Source organism: Hippopotamus amphibius, chromosome 4 (genome assembly GCF_030028045.1).
Source record: "Hippopotamus amphibius kiboko isolate mHipAmp2 chromosome 4, mHipAmp2.hap2, whole genome shotgun sequence".
NCBI lineage: Eukaryota > Metazoa > Chordata > Mammalia > Artiodactyla > Hippopotamidae > Hippopotamus > Hippopotamus amphibius.
In genome coordinates, this window is record NC_080189.1 from 44060781 (window position 1) to 44082751 (window position 21971).

The following is a 21971-nucleotide window of genomic DNA, read 5'->3' on the forward strand; positions in this document are numbered from 1 at the left end:
CTAACCAGACCATTAAGAATGGACTTTGAGGGACAGCAGACTTTGGTTTGGTCCCCTGAGAAATAAAGAGGAAAGAGGACTATCTCTATACTGGAAATATATGCAGAAATTATTTTTCTCCCAATTCATGTTTGTAGCCAAGGCAAAAGTAAAGTAAATGGGAAAATATATAGTCTGAATAGAACCTGAGAATCTAAAACTTTTGGATGATAGGAACTGGAACAAAGTTGCTTCTGTTGAAGGGATTTAGACACTATATCTTGCCCTGAAACATGCAGGCACACATCACATATCTGTTTGCATTTATTGATTTATTCAGGGCCTGAGTGAGGCCCCCAGGGGGAACTAAAGAACCCTATGAACACTGAAGCTTAGGCTACAGAGACATACATGAGAGATTATAGGAAGGGAGTAGGGAATGGGGAGATGGCAAGACCTAACAGAAGCTAGGAGGGGAAATGGGCAGGTGGCAGTCCTGGGAAAGAACACACCATAACTAAAGGGGAAATTTACACCTTGAGTCATAGGTAGCACAATTGTCTGAGCAATGTCTGGCAGGAGGATCTGAACATAACCAGTGGCCAGACACATGCTGGAACTCATCTAGTGCCAGCTTCCCTGGCTGCATCAGCAACCCCAGGGGACCTGGCTCTATGTACATGAATAAAAAGTATGGCAACACTGGACACTTGGGCAGCTTCACAATGGGACACATCTTGTGTAAGAATAAAAATAGGCAGGAATCTGTGTCCTTTTCGTTTGGAAAGGGAGAGTCATTCTTTTATAGCACCATGAGGATGGAAATAACAGTAATGGATTCCCTTAATAACGTGTGCCAAGATATGGCTGCAGGAAGTGGATCGAAGTGAACTAGCATCAAGACCAAAGACAGTGACAGAAGCAATAGCCAATCCCACAAAATTCTCTTAGAGAGAGAGAGCCCCAAGCTCCTGGCAGAGAGGTGAGCAACAGACATGGGTAAGCAAGCCTGAGGACTCTTACAATATCTGGGATGGAGAATCTGTAAACAATTGCAATATGAGTGGGTGGTTAGAGGGACTAAGGGCATCATATTTGAGGTCGTGAATACATTACATCACTTAAACCCAGTTTGGTTAAACAAGATGTACACTAGTTATGCTAGGAGACCGGTCGTCTCAACTCATGTTCGCAATTGATGGGGCATATTCCTAGATTAAAAATTACCCCCCAGCCTGTGTCCTTACTATTTTCTTCAGATTATAATTGTAAAAGCATTGAATGAGTGGTAACAATGAAAAGAATGGGGAAAATAGGAGCAGTTTATGGTAAGAATTTTATGGGATTAAAGATGGTCACAAATTCTTTGGCACTGCTCCCACCAAATGGTGGGGTTTGTTTAGCTTTTCCTTGAATGGAGTCAACCTGTGACTTCTTGGACCAAAACCACACAGCCAAACTAATTCTATGTCAGTTCTGAGCCTTGCCTTGAACAAAGGTTAGCAACTGCCTCCTAAGTCCTTGAGAGTCTTAAATGGCTGTGTAAGAAATGCAACTACCCTACTGGAGATATCTCACGGAGGGCCCTGAAACTACATGAAGAGGGAGAGAGTCAGAGGTGAGCTCAGCTCTCAAGCCATCCCCATCAAGACGCTGGTTATATGAATGAAGTCTCTTGACTCCTCTAGACCAGACCAGCCATCAGCTTAATATCACTGAATCATTCCAGTCATTGCCATGTGAAATAGGAGAATTGCCCAGCAGAGCCCTGCTGGAATTCTTGACCCATGAAATTGTGAGCTATAATAAAAAGATATGTTATTTTAAACCACTAAGTTTTGGGGTTTGTTAAATAGCAGGAGATAATTAGAACAATTACTACACAATTTTGCCCAAGACGCTCTTCTTGTCCCCCAGCTTACCACATTTGTGTGTGTGTGTTCATTGTGTAGATTCCCCCAAGAGGATATAGGCTTTGTTTCCTGGAGAATGCTATAGATATGTCACCAAGAAGCAGGTGCACAGAAAAGATTTTGAAAAAGAATAGATACATGTATATGTATGACTGAATCATTTTGCTGTACACCTGAAACTAGCACAACATTGCTCTCACCATTTTTATACAGGATGATGCTATCTTGGTTTCTCACTGAGCAGCCCCTCAGTTCATAGTTCAGAGAATTGTCTTAGCCCATTAGAAGAGATAATCCTATGTAATGAGACTGAATAGCTGAATTCAGTAAGCCCCAAACTTCCATATTATTTTCTATGCTTATTATGGTACTTTTTGTTGTGTTGAAAATAACTAACACCTATGTAAGTCAACTTCTGAGTTACAAAATGGAAATAATATCCACCTTCCAAGTACCTCAGAGTTATTGTGAGATTTATTTTATTTTATTTTATTTTGCCTTTTATGGCTTATTTTTATTTATTTTAATTTATTAATTTTATGGGAATATAGTTGCTTTACAATGCTGTGTTAGTTTCTGCTGTACAGCAAAGTGAATCAGCTCTACATATACATATATCCACTCTTTTTTAGATTTCCTTCCCATTTAGGTCACCACAGTGCATTAAGTAGAGTTCCCTGTACTATACAGTAGGTTCTCGTTGGTTATTGATTTTATACATAGTAGTGTGTATATGTCAATCCCAATCTCTCAATTCATTCCACCCTCTCTTCCCCTCTTGGTATCCATAAGTTTGTTCTCTACATCTGTGTCTCCACATCTGCTTTACAAATAAGTTCATCTGTACCATGTTTCTAGATTCCACATATAAGTGATATTATATGATGTTTGTTTTTCTCTTTCTGACTTAATTCACTCTATATGACAGTCTCTAGGTCTATCCATGTCTCTACGAATGGTGCTATTTCATTCTTCAACTCAAATGGTGGAGTAATATTCCATTGTATATATGTACCACATCTTTATCCATTCCTCTGTTGATGGACATTTAGGGTGCTTCCATGTCCTGGCTATTGTAAATAGTGCCGCAGTGAATGTTGGGAGTGAGTAAAAATATGGACTGGTTCATATACTTGCGTGTCATCCTTGCGCAGGGGCCATGCTAATCTTCTCTGTATCATTCCAATTTTAGTATATGTGGTGCTAAAGCGATCACTATGGTGAGATTTAAATGAGATAATGTGGGTGGAAGCTCTTTGTAAACTTTAAAATGTTGTACACTTGCAGAGTTATTATCATTGCTATTAAGGAATTTGTAAATTATAGATACTGTTGGAACACGTGGGCTTAGCATTGTATGATCTTAGGCAACTCACTTAACATGTCAGCAATTTTCTCATCCTAAGATAAAAAGTGTTTACTACATAATATCTGAGGTTGAGAACCTATGTTGACACAGGCAAATTAGTGCATAATGTTGAAAGACAAATGTGGCTCCATCCTTGCTGACCAGGAATTTATAATGCAGTTGTTAAGATAACTCATGCTTTAAAAAATAATAATAATTCAAGTTAATCTTTTTCTTATTGAACCATAGTTGATTTATAATATTATGTTAGTTTTGGGTGTACAGCAAAGTGATTCAGTTTCATATAAATGTATATATTGTATACATTCTTTTTCAGATTATTTTCCATTATAGGTCATTACAAGATACTGAATGTAATTCCCTGTGTTATACCAAGTTAACCTTTTAAATACAAGTTCCCTGGGACCAATATGTCCCTGACGGTAATTTTCCAGATACTAGTATAATGTGCTCATATCATGTATTTATCCCTCCAGACCCACTCTCTGTCCTTGCAGGCTGATCTGTATGGAGTACATCAATGTCCTTTCTTGCTTCAGGGTATCTTACTGGGTTCTGCCAGTCTAGAGGTCCATCAGGAGATGGAGAGAGAGAAAAAAGAGGTCAGGGTATTTATTCCACCTGCTTTCTCCCTATGGGGTCATCTGAAGATATTTGCTCCCTTGACCCAAGGACACAACGTCTTTCAAGGCTGCCCTCTCCACATGACTCTGTCCTTCCAAGTTCTGTAAACTACTCTCTCTCCTTGACCCTTTACCCTAGGGATGAAAACAGCTCAGCTTTAACTAACCCTGGAATACTTCATAATCCCTTGTAGGGTAGGCAGCCTCCAATATGGCTCCCTGTGATCCTCCTTCCAAGTCCTCACACCATTGAACAATCGCCTCCTCTTGAATGTGGGCTAGACTTATTGATTCACTTCTCCTTCGTTGACTTCCTCCCTTTCTGATTGAGAATTTCTTTATTTAGAGAGATTCAAGTCCATAACCCATTATGCACAATTCTGAAATCCTCAAAGCTCTGAAAACCAAAAGTGGTAAATTGAGGGTAAATCTGACCTGAAATATCATGAAGCTGTTTATAATCTTTATTTATGTTTCTTAGTGTGAGGTTCATCCTTTCATTACATAAATACTGATGACTTCCATGACACATTACACTGAGGGTATTATGTATAGAACATACAGTATATGCATTATATTACAAAAAACTCTCTGAATTCCAAAGCAAATCTGGCCCCAAATGTTTCAGATTTATTAAAACCCGATTTTTCAAGCTTGGAAACTATTCTATCTCTTTAAGATGACTTTGCACTTCTCTGCCTTGATCCCTCATGTGTTGGTTTTAAGGTTTAAATCTCAGAGAATCATTTTACTTGTTTGCCAGTTTGGGGGAACTCTTCACTGTAATCTCCATAATTTGACAACTGTGGGTGAGTAGTGGATCTGAGTAAAAGGGGAGGTGGGTGTTAGGAAGGAGGAGAAGGAGGAGGAGGAAAGTCTTCATGGGGTAGCTGAGCTTTCAAGGATAAAGAAAATTCTTTCCTTGGTAAGGTGACGCTAGGGTTCCAGACAGAAATAACCTCACAGAGGCGTGAAGCAGCACAGGGTGCCCAGACTGCTGAAAAGAGCTGGCTTATGTTGGGGATGGGATGAGATGGGATGAGAGCTGACCCTTAAAGAGTAATGTGGAGCGAGTCAAGGGTTTCTCACAGCAGAGAGAATTATAATATAGAAAGCAAAGCAGCCAACAGTGCAAAGAGAATAGATCGGAGGGAGGTAAGGAAGAGTCAGAGGCCCAGGAAAGGTTTTTGCATAGGTCCAGGAAAAGGCCTCAGAACTAAGGAGTGGGATGGAGAACAAAGAAAAGAGAGTCAAGAAAGTTTAAAACAGAGACTCAAAAGGCCTTAGCAGAAGTTGGATATGAAAGGGAAGGGGAGGAGTTAAATCTAAGTAGTTGGTTTTTGCTGGTAGAGCAAAGTTCACTAAGCAGAAAGTTAAGTTTGAACATTCTTAACAGCTGATTGTTTCCAATTTGAAATAAGTCTAATTTTACCAAGGTGGAGAGGGCCATAACCAACACACTGTAGTATGCAGTACATGGAACTGGAGGTCAGCTGACCTCAGTTCTTTATTGTAACCTGGAGCAAAACAGTTTCCCTCTCTAAACCTTAGTTTCTTTATCTGAAGAGCAGGGACAGTATCACTGGCATGGCAGGATTTGTGATAGGATGCATATAGTAAGTAAATGAAGATGTGTATGTGAAAATTTCTGCCACTTTCAAAGTGTGCAAATGAGTACTAGTTACATGTGAATGAGGATACTTGGATCAGAGAGGTTAAGGGTCTTCCCATGGTTGCAGAGCAGTGACGGTCTTAGGGCCTGAGACTTTGATGCAGGATCTCTGTTCCAATCCCAATACCTCTGGAAAACAAGCAACCATGTGGGCTTAGCCTGATATATAGCAGAGGACAGAGACAATATGGAGAGCCTTGTCCTCACCATTCTGTTTTCTTTCACATAATTTACCTTTAGTAGAAGATCAGTTCTTTGCCTTGTATTATATTGTCAATATGAATAATAAGTATGGAATCGACCACCAGCCTTTAAATGTCAAGGAGGTTAGGCAGAGGGACGTAACACAATTAAAAGCCTGCTTAACAGGATAAACAAATACAATCCTCTTGAGGGTGTTTTGTCTCACTTGCCTTAGGTAGTTAATAACTTAGGTAGTTAACTTGCTGCAGACATTGATTCAATAAATGATTCCCACTCCAACTTGTGGATGGCTATGCATACGATTTATTTTTAAATTGGCCAGAAAATCCTAATTTATGTTTCTAATTGACACCAGCTGTTTCATCTGCCCTGTCAAACTCATAGTTCTGAAATATCAAGAACATTTTTGTATCACTGCCAGGGCTTAAAAATGCCTGATACCAAGTCACTGCTGATGACCTCACATGGTCATTGACCAGCTAGCTATGATAGGTCAGCTATGTATTTGGTAAGCTGGTGTTCATTTGTTCACACCGAGATGAGAAAGCAATCTGATGATGTGCATTGCTGGACAGGCAAGGGTTACAACTCAGCTTTGGCTTCTTATTATTTTTATAATCTTTTGAGGATTGCTAACTTAACTTCTGGGATGTTAGAGATCTTTGGAAATGGAAATGATGACATATTTCTTATGAAGAGGTTGGCAAACTGGAACATAGTAGGTGCTCAATTAATATGATATTCCTTCCTTCAGACAGAATGTGAGTGTTTCGGTTATAAAAGTTTTACAATTTTCACTAATTTACAATCCTCTTTCCAGTTCCCTTCTAGGTCTTATTCTTACCTTCAAGGGCTGGGCTTGGACTATTGCTCTTTCTCTATAGGAAGAGGGCTTAGCCTGGACTTGGCTCCCCGATTGCCCTTTATATCTAATAGTGAACTGGAACCAAGGCACACTTAAGCATTAATTCTAAAACCTCATATAATCCACCTGGAATCATATTCTTTGTACGAAAGAATCAATTTGGCTGAATTTTTACTGAGACCACTTAGACAAAACTTCTATTGATTTGTTTATTTTATTCCATTTTATATCAAAACCAGGTTTATATATACTTAGTTTATTTGGTTCATATATACTTGGTTTATACTTTTGGTGTAAAGCTAAGTAGCAGGGTTACTAGGCTATGAGCTCCTTGAGTTAGAGAATCCTCTATCTAGCTTTGTACATCTGGTCTTAGCATGGGACTTAGAACAAGGTACAGAGAATGTTCCTGATTTGTCTTATTTGAGAATTTTCCCACCCTCTGGACACATGGCTATAAGTGTGACCTCCGAGTCCACTCATCTGGAGTCACTTAACTGATGTTTTGCTTTTAACATTTCTTGGATTTTTACTTTAAAGGCTCTGCTCCATTCAATAACTCCTTAGTGTGACTCAGCAACTCTCAAATGACATACTAAATGCTCTCTAAAATACATCAAAACTTTATCTCTAAATAAACAAAAGTGCTTAAAAAACAAACCAAAGACGTGCAATTTAAAATGTTCGTTCAGTTTAAAAATACATTGCAGATTGCCTATTGGTAGGAAATGACCCAAGAAAAGATAGGCCAACTAATTCTACCTCTCTCTTCTTCTATCCCCTTCCATACAGTTTTGAAATAATAATGATAGCTAACATTTATTAGCTATAAATAGCTAAGATACCAGGAGCTCCTGCTATGTACAAGGCCCCAATCTAAAGGTTTTTCATGTTTAACTATTTGTTCCTATAATAATCTTATGTGGCAGGTGCTGTCATTGTCTCCCTTTTATAATTGAAAGTTTAAATAACTTGCCCAAGGTCACACGTGGTATGTTATATAGACAGGATTTAAACAGAAGTATTCAGACTCTAAGTCTAAACAGCAGAAATAGTCAATATTGAATATATTATCCAAAGGATACAAGAAGCTAACATCCACTGGAAAGGCACCCTTGTCATGAACTTCCAATAAAATGTGTAGCCGTACATGTCAATGTCAAATGGTAACTCCTTTCAAATGAGCCCAAAATCATACATCTTAGGCAATGCTAAGCTTAGATAAGAAAAATATTGAAAATCTCTATTATCATTATTATTATTGAATATTATATAAGCATTTAACATGTTCATATTTATTTGAATTATGTGCTTATAAAATGTATGTGTACATGCACATGTGTGCATGTGTGTATTGTATGCACCTAAACTTACAGGGCTGTATAGTGAGATGTATATGGATGTACAGTACATGTCTCAGACATCTATGTATTCATCGTATACACTACAGATGTATGAGGGTAATATAATTCAACCTAATTTAAGTACGTCCTTAAAGGATTCTGTTGCAAACACCTCTTGTTCACCTCTTTGAGGACTCCTGGCCATACCTCTCATTATAATTACCTCTACAGGGGCAAGTTCTACAGTGTTCCACAAATTTCTGACAAGTGCAATCTAATATTTTCTTGTTTTAGGTCCCTCTCACTTCCCATCTTTGGGCATCTCTGGGAACAGTTAGCACTTGTAAAGGAAATCTAGGGAAGCAGACATCTTGTACAACAACGCTGACCCATGAGACTGGCAGCCGACAGAAAAATGCTTCCCCCTTTCTCACCCAGACTGATGATTCTGAGATACATTTCATAAAGTTTCCCAGAGGCTCATGCTATGAAGTGACCAGTCACCCACTGGGTGGCCAGCTTATGGTGCAGCAGACTTATGCGGCAGTTGGATCTGCCTCTTCTCCTTCTTCCTTCCCCTACACCTTGCTTCTCCTTTTGCAATTACATTCTCAAATTAACTACTCATCATAAACATTCACCTCAGATTTTGCTTTGGGGGATACCAGGCTAAGATGACCCCTATTTAACTTATATTTTCTCTATTCAATTATTTATTTCATTGCTAAGATATAGCAAAAATTAGAACTTCAACAAGTAATGCTATAAGTTTGATTCCCTGTCAAGGGTCATCATTTCAGTTTATAGCTTTTGAAAATAAGAACTTTCTGTGGTAAAAGGTTTGCAGGCTGGGAAACATTTATTGCAGGCTAGCAATGGTCTGGTGATCAGAGTCGGTGAAATAGTGATTTATGTCACATGTATCTGGAAAACAAATTGAAGTCATTCTCCAAGCCAGATCCCCATTTCAAGAAAAATTATATGATATCATATACAAGTGCTGGTGGGAACATTATGACTTTTAAAGGGCATGCATTTTATTAAATGTATAACATATCTATGTAAAATATTAATGAGGGTGATGCTGGCTCATTCGATACGGAAAAAAAATGAGGAGGAGGAGGATGGATGAGTGTGGAGTGATATATTGTGATTCCACTGTCAAGTGGCAGTTTCTTTTGCTGAATCGAGTTTAAAATCAGTGTACTTCTCTGCCTAGCAAGCAAACTTTGCCATTTCTAAGAGGCTATTAATAATTTGGGGAGTGGAGAAGGAAGAGAGAAGGTCAAATGTTATCCTGAGGCATCTTGGTCATCGATTGTTTAGGATCCTCTCGGACAGGGTTTTTCAACCTCAGCACTATTGCTCTTCCCTGTTGGGTAATTTTTGCTGTAAGGAGCTGTCCTGTGCATTATTGGATGTTTAGCACCATCCCTGGCCTTGGCCCACTAGATTCCAGTAATATCACTCCCACCCAAGTCATGACAACAAAGAATGTCTACAGACATTGCAAAATGTTCCCTGTGGGACAAAATCACCCCCAGTTGAGAACCACTGCCTTAGGGCAATGCACATGCTGTTTGACTGGTGTGTTGGGATGCCCTACCTCACAGAACAGAGGGGTTCAAGGTCTTAGAATGAGGTTCTTCTGAGAAGATCTGGGACAGTGAAACAGTCAAATTTAAAGCAAGGTTTACTAATACCCCACATATGTGCAGTAGGTAAAGATAAGTAGCCTAAAGCTTTTCTCACACTTTGGTGGTACATAAGAGTCACCTAGAGAGCTTGCTGAAAACAGATGCCTGAATCCCAGCCTCAGCAAGTCTGATTCAGTAATTCTGATGTCCAGATGAACATGATACAATAAATCCAACACTTTACATTTCTCACCATCTCCCAGATATGATGCTGATGCTGTGGGTTTGTGAACCACCCTTTAAGTAGCCTTGGGCTCAATGTCAAAAGACCTGACTTCAGGCAATTCACTTAAACTCTATTATTTTCCATTTCAAGTAGAATGGGATAGATATGTAGATAAATAAGCAGTAAAGGGAAGAAGAGCCAGGATAGAAATACATAAAGGATCTTAACTGCTTCGTTCACCACCACTGTCATACAACTGCTGTCAAACAGCTGCACTCAAAATGTCTCCTTTGAATGAATTAGGAATGTATAACTCTGAGATGAAGAAGAAGATAGCATGAATCACAAACACTGTTTGAAAATTGTAGCAGTGTTTCATTTTTGTTGATTATTAATGTATATGTTATCTATTAATAATGTCTATACTTTGCATTATGAACTTACTTGTGTTGTTTCTCCTGCACATTTCATTAATCCTTGGAGACTATGAGAAGCAAAGTATTGTCAAAAGGCAAGACAAAAAGAAAAAGACAAAGAAGACATACAGATGGCCAACAAACACAGGAAAAGATGCTCAACATCACTAATCATCAGAGAAATGCAAGTCAAAGCCACAATGAGGTATCACCTCACACCAGTCAGAATAGCCATCATCAAAAAATCTACAAACAATCAATGTTGGAGAGGGTGTGGAGAAAAGGGAACTCTCCTGCACTGTTGGTGGGAATGTAAATTGGTACAGCCACTATGAAAAACAGTTTGGAGGTTCCTTAAAAAACCAAAAATGGAACTACCATATGATCCAGTAATCCCACCCCTTAGACATATACCCAGAGAAAACCATAATCCAAAAAGAAACATGTACCATAATGTTCATTGCAGCACTATTTACAATAGCCAGGACATGGAAGCACCCTAAATGCCCATCAACAGATGAATGGATAAAGAAGATGTGGCACATATATGCAATGGAATATTACTCAGCCATAAAAAGGAATGAGATGGAGCTATATGTAATGAGGTGAATAGATCTAGAGTCTGTCATACAGAGTGAAGTAAGCCATAAAGAGAAAAACAAATATTGTATGCTAACTCATATATACGGAATCTAAAAAAAAAAAAAAAATGGTACTGATGAAGCCAGTGACAGGGCAAGTATAAGGATGCAGATGCAGAGAATGGACTGGAGGACATGGGATTGAGGGGGAGTGGGGGGCAAAGGGGAAGCTGGGATGAAGTGAGAGAGTAGCATAGACATAGATGCATTACCCACTGTAAAATAGATAGCTAGTGGGAAGTTGCTGTATAACAAAGGGAGATCAACTTGATGATGGGTGATGCCTTAGAGGGCCAGGACAGGGAGAGTGGGAGGGAGTCACGGGAGGGAGGGGATATGGGGATATATGTGTAAATACAGCTGATTCACTTTGGTGTACCCCAAAAGCTGGTACAAAAGTGTAAAGCAATTATATTCCAATAAAGAGTTTTAAAAAAATTTAAAGAAAGAAGAAAGAAAGAAAGAAAGAAAGAAAGAAAGAAAGAAAGGCAGGAAGAAGAAAGAAAGAAAAAGAGAAGCATATGTTGGACTGCATTGCCATTACAAACTGAGTAAAGCAAGCATTTTTTTTGTCTCACTTCCTATCCATGTGGCACTGTTCACCTACGTGCACTGCCCGGTTTCTAGGCCATCTTTTGTATATACGGATGGACCAATGAGGAGGTTCATGAGCTCACAGGTGTTCATATCTGTGCAAATCTTGTTTCTGTTACTTGAGTCCCCAAATATGACCATATGGGTAGGTAAATGATCTAAATTTTTCCCATTCCCCTGTTGCCCTATTAATTGGACAAAGGGGACATGTTCTATGATTAGTTTTATGGTCAACTTGGCTAGTTTTTTTAATAGTACCCAGTTATTTAATCAAACACTTATCTATATGTTGCTGTGAAGCTATTTTGTAGATGTGGTTAACATCTAAAATCAGCTAACTTTAAGTAAAGATTACCTTTGGCAATGTGGGTAGGCCTTATTAAATCAGTTGAAGGCTTTAAGGGTAAATCTGGAATATCCCAGAGAAGAAACTCTGCCCCAAGATTGCAGCATTAATTCCTGCTTGAGTTTCCAGCCTGTCAGCCTTCCCTACAATATGTATACATATGTATGTATCCTACTTGTTCTGTTTTTGTAAAGAACTCTGACTGATACAGTATGTGAGTAAGCTTTGAGTCAATCAGAATCATTCCCCAGGATTTTTTAAATGACCTTTCGTCTTGAAACATGAATTTTCAAGGATGTGGTGGGGCCCTGAGCAAATGCTCCACATAGAGTCAGCTCGTTTGAGGGCAAAGAAGCCAACATGAAAAGATACAAAAGTTGGAGATGAAGACAGAGCATCTCAACAAACAGAGAGCAACCAAACCCTGACCCACGGGTTTCTGAGGTCAACTGTAACCCTCTTCTTCCTGTAATTGGTTTATCTGGGCATCAAATCCTCTTCTGGCTTAAGTTAATTTGAAGTGCCCTTCTGTCACTTTCAAGCAAGTTGTTGGTATTGCAAGAAGTCAGCACAGGTGTTCCAGTTCTATTTTTTTCCTTAGTGAGTCTCTTGAGTCACTTGGTTGGAGGATCACTCATGGGGAGTGATGACTGTCTTTGTTTCCCATGTACAAAAACTATATGGGTCCAAGCAAATATTGTTTTCATGCCTAAACAAATGCTAAAGATAAATGCATGCTTCAGACCTCTGTTGTAATACACTCTGCCATCTTCAGACCCTCTGCTTAAATAGGTCATGTTTATATGACCGTCATTACTGTCAGCTGATTGGAACAAGGCTGGACATCTTACTCAAAGAGAAGCATGTACAGGCTGCCCAGTGACCAATCCCTTGTGAAGTCTGGCTCAGAAAGATGAGCTGGGCTGTTCAGGTTCCATTCTTGGGAATTTGGAATTTGGCAATTTTGAACCTGAGTTAGAAGTAGGGGTAGATAGTCAATCAAACTCATGATGTAGAGTTGAGGACACAGCAATTTGAATTGTACGTGTACAACATAAAAGGAAGAAGATGAGGGGAAGAAGATGCCAGTTGGTTGACAGAGAAGCGTTTAGCAGCTGTGCAGTGAGAAGCAGGTGCCATGAGAGGGAGGCCATGCAGCTGAGCGAGTTCTAGTCCTGTTCTCAGGAGGTGCAGTGACACTGAGCTCCATGTGAAGCAAAATATAGTTTCCTTTTCCTGAGTTATTCTGAGGTTAGCCTCCATCCTTTCCAACCAAACAAGGCCACCTGGAAAATGTTTAATGGGACTGGGAAATGCTTATCATGGGTAGAGCCCCAGACTGCAACATTTTAACTAAAAACAAAATGGGAAATGATTTTTAGATGGCAAAGCTTCCTAGAAAGGATCATCAGCTTGCAAAATGTAAATTCCAAATCATCTGTTAATGTTTACAGGGAACAAACAACTTTCAGAGACTCTATTTCTTAATTAAATTATTTTTTCCCTTTGTGAATACGAGTATTTTTGATAAATATAACATCTTTGTTTGCTATTAGATAGTCCGTAAATCTTATTTTTGTGGCAGGAGAAATCTTTGGAAGGTGATGGATATGTGTATGACCTTGATGGTAATGATGGTTTCAAGGGTGTATACTTACCCCCAAATTCATCAAGTTCTATGCAAAAAATAGGTACAGCTCTTTATATGTCAATCATACCTCGATAAAGTGATTTTGAAAATGTCATTTTTGCTAATTGTAGTTTTGTTAAAAGAAGAAAAATAACCCACAAGTCATCCCAGTTTAAGATGATAATAAAATTTAAGGGAACAATAGCGGTTGATAACCAACCCTAGCCAGATTTTTTAGAAGAGGAAAAACCAATTTGGTAAAAGAGGAAGACATGATTTTACTCTTAGAGGAAAGTGATAGGGATCTTGAAACAAACTGAGAAGGTTTACAAAATATGCAAATCCTATACCAGGTTGTGTTGTCATCTTTTCCCTAAAAAGGGACCACAGATTATAATGTCAGTCCAGAGACATACTCTGGGACTAATCAGAGATCAGCATTAACCTGCCCAGCTTGGAAATGGCCTTTTCAATAGGCGTCTAGTGTCTGACTGTCCATTTGTGCAAGACGGATGAGTGCAGGTGCCATAATAAGGCCATGGCATTTGGTTATGATAATGGTCCCTGACGACCAAAGAGGTCCATAAATTATAATTGAACTACAACTGACTGCGGGCAGCATGTGACACAATTCATTCTAGTCACCTCATTCTCAATTCAAACACAGAATTGTAAATTCAGGAGCCGAGAGGCAGGGGTGAGAGTTTTATAAGGAATCCTCTTCCTTCCTTCAGCTTCCTTTGTGATTTTTAATTGGGAGGTGTTAAGGATCAGAGCTTTACAGAATCGTCTCAAGATAATGGTCTTCCCCATGGACAGATTTTCCTGGAATTTTAATAGCATGCGTCAAATATGGTAGAGAACAAAAAGTGTCTACTCATTCATTCATTCATTTCATAAACATTTTCTTGTTGCATAACTGTGTGTTGGAATTTGCTGTGCTGAGGCTCACAGTCTCATGAAGGATGCAGCCACACAGAGATCCTCTAGAACAGTGTACAGTAGTATTCAAAGTATGCTTATGGAGTTCTATGGAAATTCCTAACGAGAAGTGTCTGAAACTCCCTGGAAGGGTCAAGGATGGCTTTCTAAATTTGATGAGTGATATCTAGGCCAAGTCTTAAAGGATAAGCAGGAGTTCCCCAGGCAAAGGAGGAGGAATTGAAATATTCCAGGTTCAGGGACTGAATGAGCTAAGTGACAGAGTGTGAGGCAACATGTGATACAGGAAAAATTCATACAGTCTCTCAAAAGGCAGGAGAGTGTTGGTTTACTTTAACCTGCACAGTTTCAATTGCCATTTTACAAAGTGAGCACCTACTATTACCTTAGGCACTTGCAAACTGTTGGGGTTACAAAATGGGATAAGGCATGAAGCCCACCCGTATCTAAAATATAATCCTGTAGCAAAATGAATTAAAACAAATATAAAAAGCACTGTCATGGAGACATGAACAAAATTCTGTGGAAGTCCCAAGGAAGAGGTGAAACTCAAATTAGTGATGATTTTATAAAGGTGATGACTCTTGAGCAGGGACTTGGCAAATGAAGAATTTCTCAAGTGAAGAAGGCATGGATTCCAGGCAGTGTGAAACTGGAGAATTCGTTTTCTCAAAGGAGGGAAAGGTCTGGAGCAGTGCATTCTCCAGGAGAGGCTTGGGAGAGCTGGCAGGAAAACCACAAACTGACCTTTCAAAGGAGACCAGGGAATTCATTGTGTCTGAAGTTATGTTTCCATCACACTACTTCATGTAGACTTTATGTTTATTTTGAGTGGCTTGTATAGACGTGCAAATGGAGATTGTGGGAGAGGTAAAATCTACCTACTCCCTCTCCATGGCTCCATTCACCCCAGAACTAGAGCTCTCTAGAGTTCTGGAACCATCTTTCCCTGGGACAGACAGCAAGGGCATGTCCTGCTAAGAAGCCTGGTTCCACAGTCTCTCACCTGTGTTCAGAGGGTCTCTGGAGTTTCTTACCACTGCTCTTGTTCCATCTTCCACCAGACAGGTCTTGGTAATAAAGGCATCCTTAGGGAGGCAAGAAATAAACTTTAAATCCAACTATCTTCTTTCCCAAAGAAACCAAGGCAGTCAAGATGTTCTCACTCATGGAGTGCCAGTGCAGGGCATGCTGGACATGGGGAGGCTTGCTTGGGAAATGCATAGCAAAAGGAAGAAACATACGTATTGAAGGGCCAGTGAGGAAAGCTGATAGGATGGGGATGATCTTGTCCAATGTCTAAAACTTCAGAGGCGCTCAAATATGACAGGCAATTCTCGTTTCCGAGAAGAATCCCAAGTGGTGGATGGTATATGCCACAGAAAGAAGGCAGGCAGACTGCCTGAAGGTGGATCCAGGTAGCATTCCTTCCACTTAGGAGATAGCAATTTGTGAAAGCGGCAATGAGCAACAGCATCTAGTCATCAAACAGAGAAAGAAGGTGTTGGGATCCACCTTGTGTACTTCCAAGGTACAGGACAGAGCACTAATCTAAGTGGAGCTTGAGAGTGCTTGTCAGGGAAACTGAGGCATGAGCCCAGTCCTGAAAATAGATTGGCATAGGACAAGGAGAAAAGAGACAGTGGAATGATAAATATTAATGGCATCAAGCATGCCCAGAACTTGCTCTGCATGACAGATCTCATGAGCTTGTAGGCTGCAGGCTCTAATGGGATTTCTGTTCTGGTTGGGTATGGCTTTAGGGATAAATGTGCCTCTGTCTGGGTCTGCCCTGGTGGGAGAGGGCATAACCTGACCAGCCAGAAAGAGGCAAAGGGAAGGAGAAATGATCTCAGAATGCCATGTAGGGGACTCCCCTGGTGGCCCAGTTGTTAAGAATCAACCTGCCAATGCAGGGGACACGGGTTTGATCCCTGATCTGGGAAGATCCCACATGCCATGGAACCATTAAACCTGTGCACCACAGCTACTGTGCTCTAGAGCCCACGAGCCACAGCTATTGAGCCCACGTGCCTAGAGCCCATGCTCTGCAAAAAGAGAAGCCATTGCAATGAGAAGCCTGCACACCACAATGAAGAGTAGCCCTGCTTGCCACAACTAGAGAAAGCACATGCACAGCAATGAAGACCCAACACAGCCAATAAATAAATAAATAAATAAATTATTTTTTTAAAAAAAGGATGCCATGAATCAAGATGGTGGAGTAGGAAGACGTGTGCTCACTCCCTCTTGCAAGAGCACTGGAATTACAACTAACTGCTGAACAGCCATTGACAGAAAGACACTGGAACTCACAAAAAAAAAACAACCCCACATCCAGAGACAAAGGAGAAGCCACAATGAGATGGTGGAGGGGTGCAATCGCATTAAAATCAAATCCCATAAATGCTGGGTGGGTGACTCACAAGCTGGAGAACAGTTATACCACAGAAGTCCTGAGGGTTCTGAGCCCCACCTTAGGCTTCCTAACCTGGGACTCCAGCAACGGGAGGAGGAATCCCCAGAGAATCAACTTTGAAAGCCAGCAGGATTTGATTGCAGGACCACCACAGGACTGGGGGAAATGGAGACTCCACTCTTGGAGGGCACACAAAAAAGTGTGCTCACCAGGATGAGGGGGAAGGAGCAGTGACCCCATAGGAGACTGAATCAGACCTACCTGCTGGTGATGGAGGGTGGCCTGCAGAGGTGGGGGGCAGCTGTGGCTCAGTGAGGAAACAGGGGCACTGGCAGCAGGGGTTCTGAGAAGTGCTCATTGGTGTGAGCCCTCCCAGAGTCCACCATTAGCTCCACCAAAGAGCCTGTAAGCTCCAGTGCTGGGTTGCCTCAGGCCAAACCACCACCAGGGTGGGAACACAGCCCCACCCATTGGCAGACAAGCAGATTAAAGTGTCACTGAGCTCCACCCACCAAATCGGATTAAAGTTTTACTGAGCTCCGCCCACCCAGCCCAACCCACCATCAGTGCCTCCCATCAGGAAGCACCCATGAGCCTCCTAGACAGCTTCCTCCACAAGAGGGCAGACAGCAGAATCAAGCAGTATCAGCAGTATTTCATCTTGTGGAACTGAAAACCACAGCCACAGAAAGACAGAGAAAATGAAAAAGCAGAGGACTTTGTACCAGATGAAGGGACAAGATAAAACACCAGAAAAACAACTAAATGAAGAGGAGTTAGGCACTCTTCCAGAAAAATAATTCAGAATAATGATGGTGAAGATGATCCAGGACTTTGAAAAAAGATTGAATGCAAAGATCGAAAAGTTGCAAGAAAAGTTTACCGAAGACGTAGAAGAAGTAAAGAACAAACAAACAGAGATACGCAACACAATAACGGAAATGAAAAATACACTAGAAGGAACCAATAGCAGATTAACTGAGGCAGAAGGGCGAATAAGTGACCTGGAAGACAGAATGGTGATCATCACTGATGCAGAAAAGAATAAAGAAAAAAGATTGAAAAGAACTGAAGACAGCATAAGAGACCTCTGGGACAACATTAAACGCACCAACATTCACATTATAGGGGTCCCAAGAAGGAGACGAGAGAGAGAAAGGACCTGAGAAAATATTGGAAGAGATTATAGTTGAAAACTTCCCTCACATGGGAAAGGAAATAGCTACCCAAGTGCAGGAAGCACAGAGAGTCCCAGGCAGGATAAACCCAAGGAAAAACATGCCAAGACATAGGGTAGTCAAATTGACAAAAATCAAAGACAGAGAAAAGTTATTAAAAGCAACAAGGGAAAAATGACAAATACCATACAAGGGAACTCTCATCAGGTTAACAGCTGATTTCTCAGCAGAAACTCTGCAAGCCAGAAGGGAGTGGCACCATATATTTAAAGTGATGAAAGGGAAGAACCTACAACCAAGAATACTCTACCCAGCAAGAATCTCATTCAGATTCGATGGAGAAATCAAAAGCTTTACAGACAAGCAACAGCTAAGAGAATTCAGCACCACCAAACTAACCTTACAACAAATGGTAAAGGAACTTCTCTAAGCGGGAAACATAAGAGAAGAAAAGGACCTACAGAAACAAAAACAAAACAATTAAGAAAATGGTAATAGGAACATACATATCGATAATTACCATGAATGTATATGGATTAAGTGCACCAACCAGAAGACACAGACTGGCTGAATGGATACAAAAACAAGATCCATATATATGCTGTCTACCAGAGACCCACTTCAGACCTAGGCACACATACCGACGGAAAGTGAGGGGATGGAAAAAGATATTCCATACAAATGGAAATCAAAGGAAAGCTGGAGTAGCGATACTCATATCAGATCAAATAGACTTTAAAATAAAAAATGCTGCAAGAGGCAAGAAAGGACACTACATAAAGATCGAGGGATCAATCCAAGAAGAAGAGATAACAATTATAAATATATACGCACCCAATATAGGAGCACCTCAATACATAAGGCAAATGCTAACAACTATGAAAGAGGAAATCAACAGTAACACAATAATAGTGGGGGACTTTAACACCCCACTTACACCAATGGACAGATCATTCACACAGAAAATTAAGAAGGAAACACAAGCTTTAAATGGCACAATAAATCAGTTTGATTTAATAGATATCTATAGGACATTACATCCAAAACCAGCAGATTACACATTCTTCTCAAGTGCACATGGAACATTCTCCAGGAGAGATCACATTTTGGGTCATAAATCAAGCCTTGGTAAATTCAAGAAAATTGAAATCGTATCAAGCATCTTTTCTTACCACAATGCTATGAGATTAGAAATCAATTACTGGAAGAGAACTGTGAAAAACACAAACACATGGAGGCTAAACAATACAATACTAAATAACCAAGAGATCACTGAAGAAATCAAAGAGGAAATCAAAAAATACCTAGAGACAAATGACAATGATAGCACAATGATCCAAAACCTGCAGGATGCAGCAAAGGCAGTTCTAAGAGGGAAGTTTATAGAAATACAATCCTACCTCAAGAAACAAGAAAAATCCCAAATAAACAATCTAACCTTACACCTAAAGAAACTAGAGAAGAAGAGCAAACAAATCCCAAAGTTAGTAGATGGAGAGAAATCATAAAGATCAGAGCAGAAATAAATGAACTAGAGACAAAGATAACAATAGCAAAAATCAATAAAACTAAAATCTGGTTCTTTGAGAAGATAAAAAAAATTGATAAACCTCTAGCAAGACTCATCAAGATAAAGAGGGAGAGGACTCAAATCAATAAAATTAGAAATGAAACAGGAGAAGTTACAATGGACACCGCAGAAATAAAAAGCACCATAAGAAATTACTACAAGCAACTATATGCCAATAAAATGGACAACCTGGAGGAAATGGACAGATTCTTAGAAAGGTATAACCTTCCAGGACTGAATCAGGAAGGCATAGAAAATATGAACAGACCAATCACAAGTCATAAAATTGAAACTGTGATTAAAAATCTCCCAACAAACAAAAGTCCAGGACCAGATGGATTCACAGGTGAATTTTATCAAACATTTAGAGAAGAGCTAACACCCATCCTTCTCAAACTCTTCCAAAACATTGCAGAGGAAGGAACACTCCCAAACTCATTTTTTGAAGCCACCATCACCCTGATATCAAAAGCAGACAAAGATACTACAAAAAAAGAAAACTACAGACCAATATCACTGATGAAATTAGATGCAAAAATCCTCAGCAAAATACTAGCCAACAGAATCCAACAACACATTAAAAGGATCATACACCATGATCAAGTAGGGTTTATCCCTGGAATGCAAGGATTCTTCAATAATGCAAATCAATCAATGTGATACACCATATTAACAACTTGAAGGATAAAAACCACATGATCATCTCAATAGATACAGAAAAAGCTTTCGACAAAATTCAACACCCATTTATGATAAAAACTCTCCAGAAGGTGGGCATAGAGGGAACCTACCTCAACATAATAAAGGCCATATATGACATACCCACAGCAAACATCATTCTCAATGGTGACAAACTGGAAGCATTCCTTCTAAGATCAGGAACAAGACAAGGATGTCCACTCTCTCCACTACTATTCAACATAGTTTTGGAAGTCCTTGCCACAGCAATCAGAGAAGAGAAAGAAATAAGAGAATTCAAATTGGAAAAGAAGAAGTAAAACTGTCACTTTTTGCAGATAACATGATATTATACATAGAAAATCCTAAAGATGCCACCAGAAAACTACTCAAGCTAATCAATAAATTTGATAAAGTTACAGGATACAAAATTAACACACAGAAATCTCTTGCTTTTCTATACACCAACAATGAAAGATCAGAAAGAGAAATGAAGGAAACAATCCCATTCACCATTGCAACAAAAAGAATAAAATACCTAGGAATAAACCTAACCAAGGAGGTAAAAGACCTGTACTCAGAAAACTATAAGACACTAATGAAAGAAATCAAAGAAGACACAAACAGATGGAGGGACATACCATGTTCTTGGATTGGAAGACTCAATATTGTGAAAATGACTATATTACTGAAAGCAATTTACAGATTCAATGCAATCCTGATCAAATTACCAATGGCATTTTTCACAGAACTAGAACAAGAAATTTTACGATTTGTATGGAAATGCAAAAGATCTCGAATAGCCAAAGCAATCTTGAGAAGGAAAGACGGCGTTGGTGGAATCAGGCTTCCCGACTTCAGGCTATACTACAAGGCTACAGTGATCAAGACAGTATGGTACTGGCACAAAAACAGAAATATAGATCATTGGACAGGATAGAAAGCCCAGAGATAAACTACGGTCAACTAATCTATGACAAAGGAGGCAAGGATATACAATAGAGAAAAGGCAGTCTCTTCAATAAGTGGTGCTGGGAAAACTGGACAGCTACATGGAAAAGAATGAAATTAGAACACTTCCTAACACCATACACAAAAATAAACTCAAAATGGATAAAAGACCTAAGTGTAAGGCCAGACACTATAAAACTCCTAGAGGAAAACATAGGAAGAACACTCTTTGACGTAAATAACAGCAAGATCTTTTTTGACTCACCCCCTAGAATAATGGAAATAAAAACAAAAATAAATAAGTGGGACCTAATGAAACTTCAAAGCTTCTGCACAGCAAAGGAAACTATAAGCAAGACGAAAAGACAAACCTCAGAAAGGGAGAAAATATTTGCAAACGAATCAACAGACAAAGGATTAATCTCCAAAATATATAAACAGTTTCTCTAGCTCAATATCAAAAAAACAAACAACCCAATCAAAAAATGGGCAGAAGACCTAAATGGGCATTTCTCCGAAGAAGAGAGACGGATGGCCAAGAGGCACCTGAAAAACTGCTCAACATCACTAATTATTAGGGAAATGCAAATCAAAACTACGAGGTATCACCTCACACTGGTTAGAATGGGCATCATCAGAAAATCTACAAACACTAAATGCTGGAGAGGGTGTGGAGAAAAGGGAATGCTCTTGCATTGCTGGTGGGAATGTAAATTGATACAGCCACTATGGAGAACAGTATGGAGGTGCCTTGCAAAACTAAAAATAGAACTAC

General features: G+C 39.7%; 1 non-coding gene across 1 annotated transcript; it reads right to left on the reverse strand.

Annotated features, from left to right (window-relative positions):
- Positions 1-3001: 3001 nt before the first annotated feature.
- On the reverse strand, positions 3002-3108 carry LOC130852911 (U6 spliceosomal RNA). Its single transcript, XR_009053611.1, has one exon. It is a non-coding gene; the product is annotated as a U6 spliceosomal RNA (small nuclear RNA).
- Between the last annotated feature and the right edge of the window lie 18863 nt (positions 3109-21971).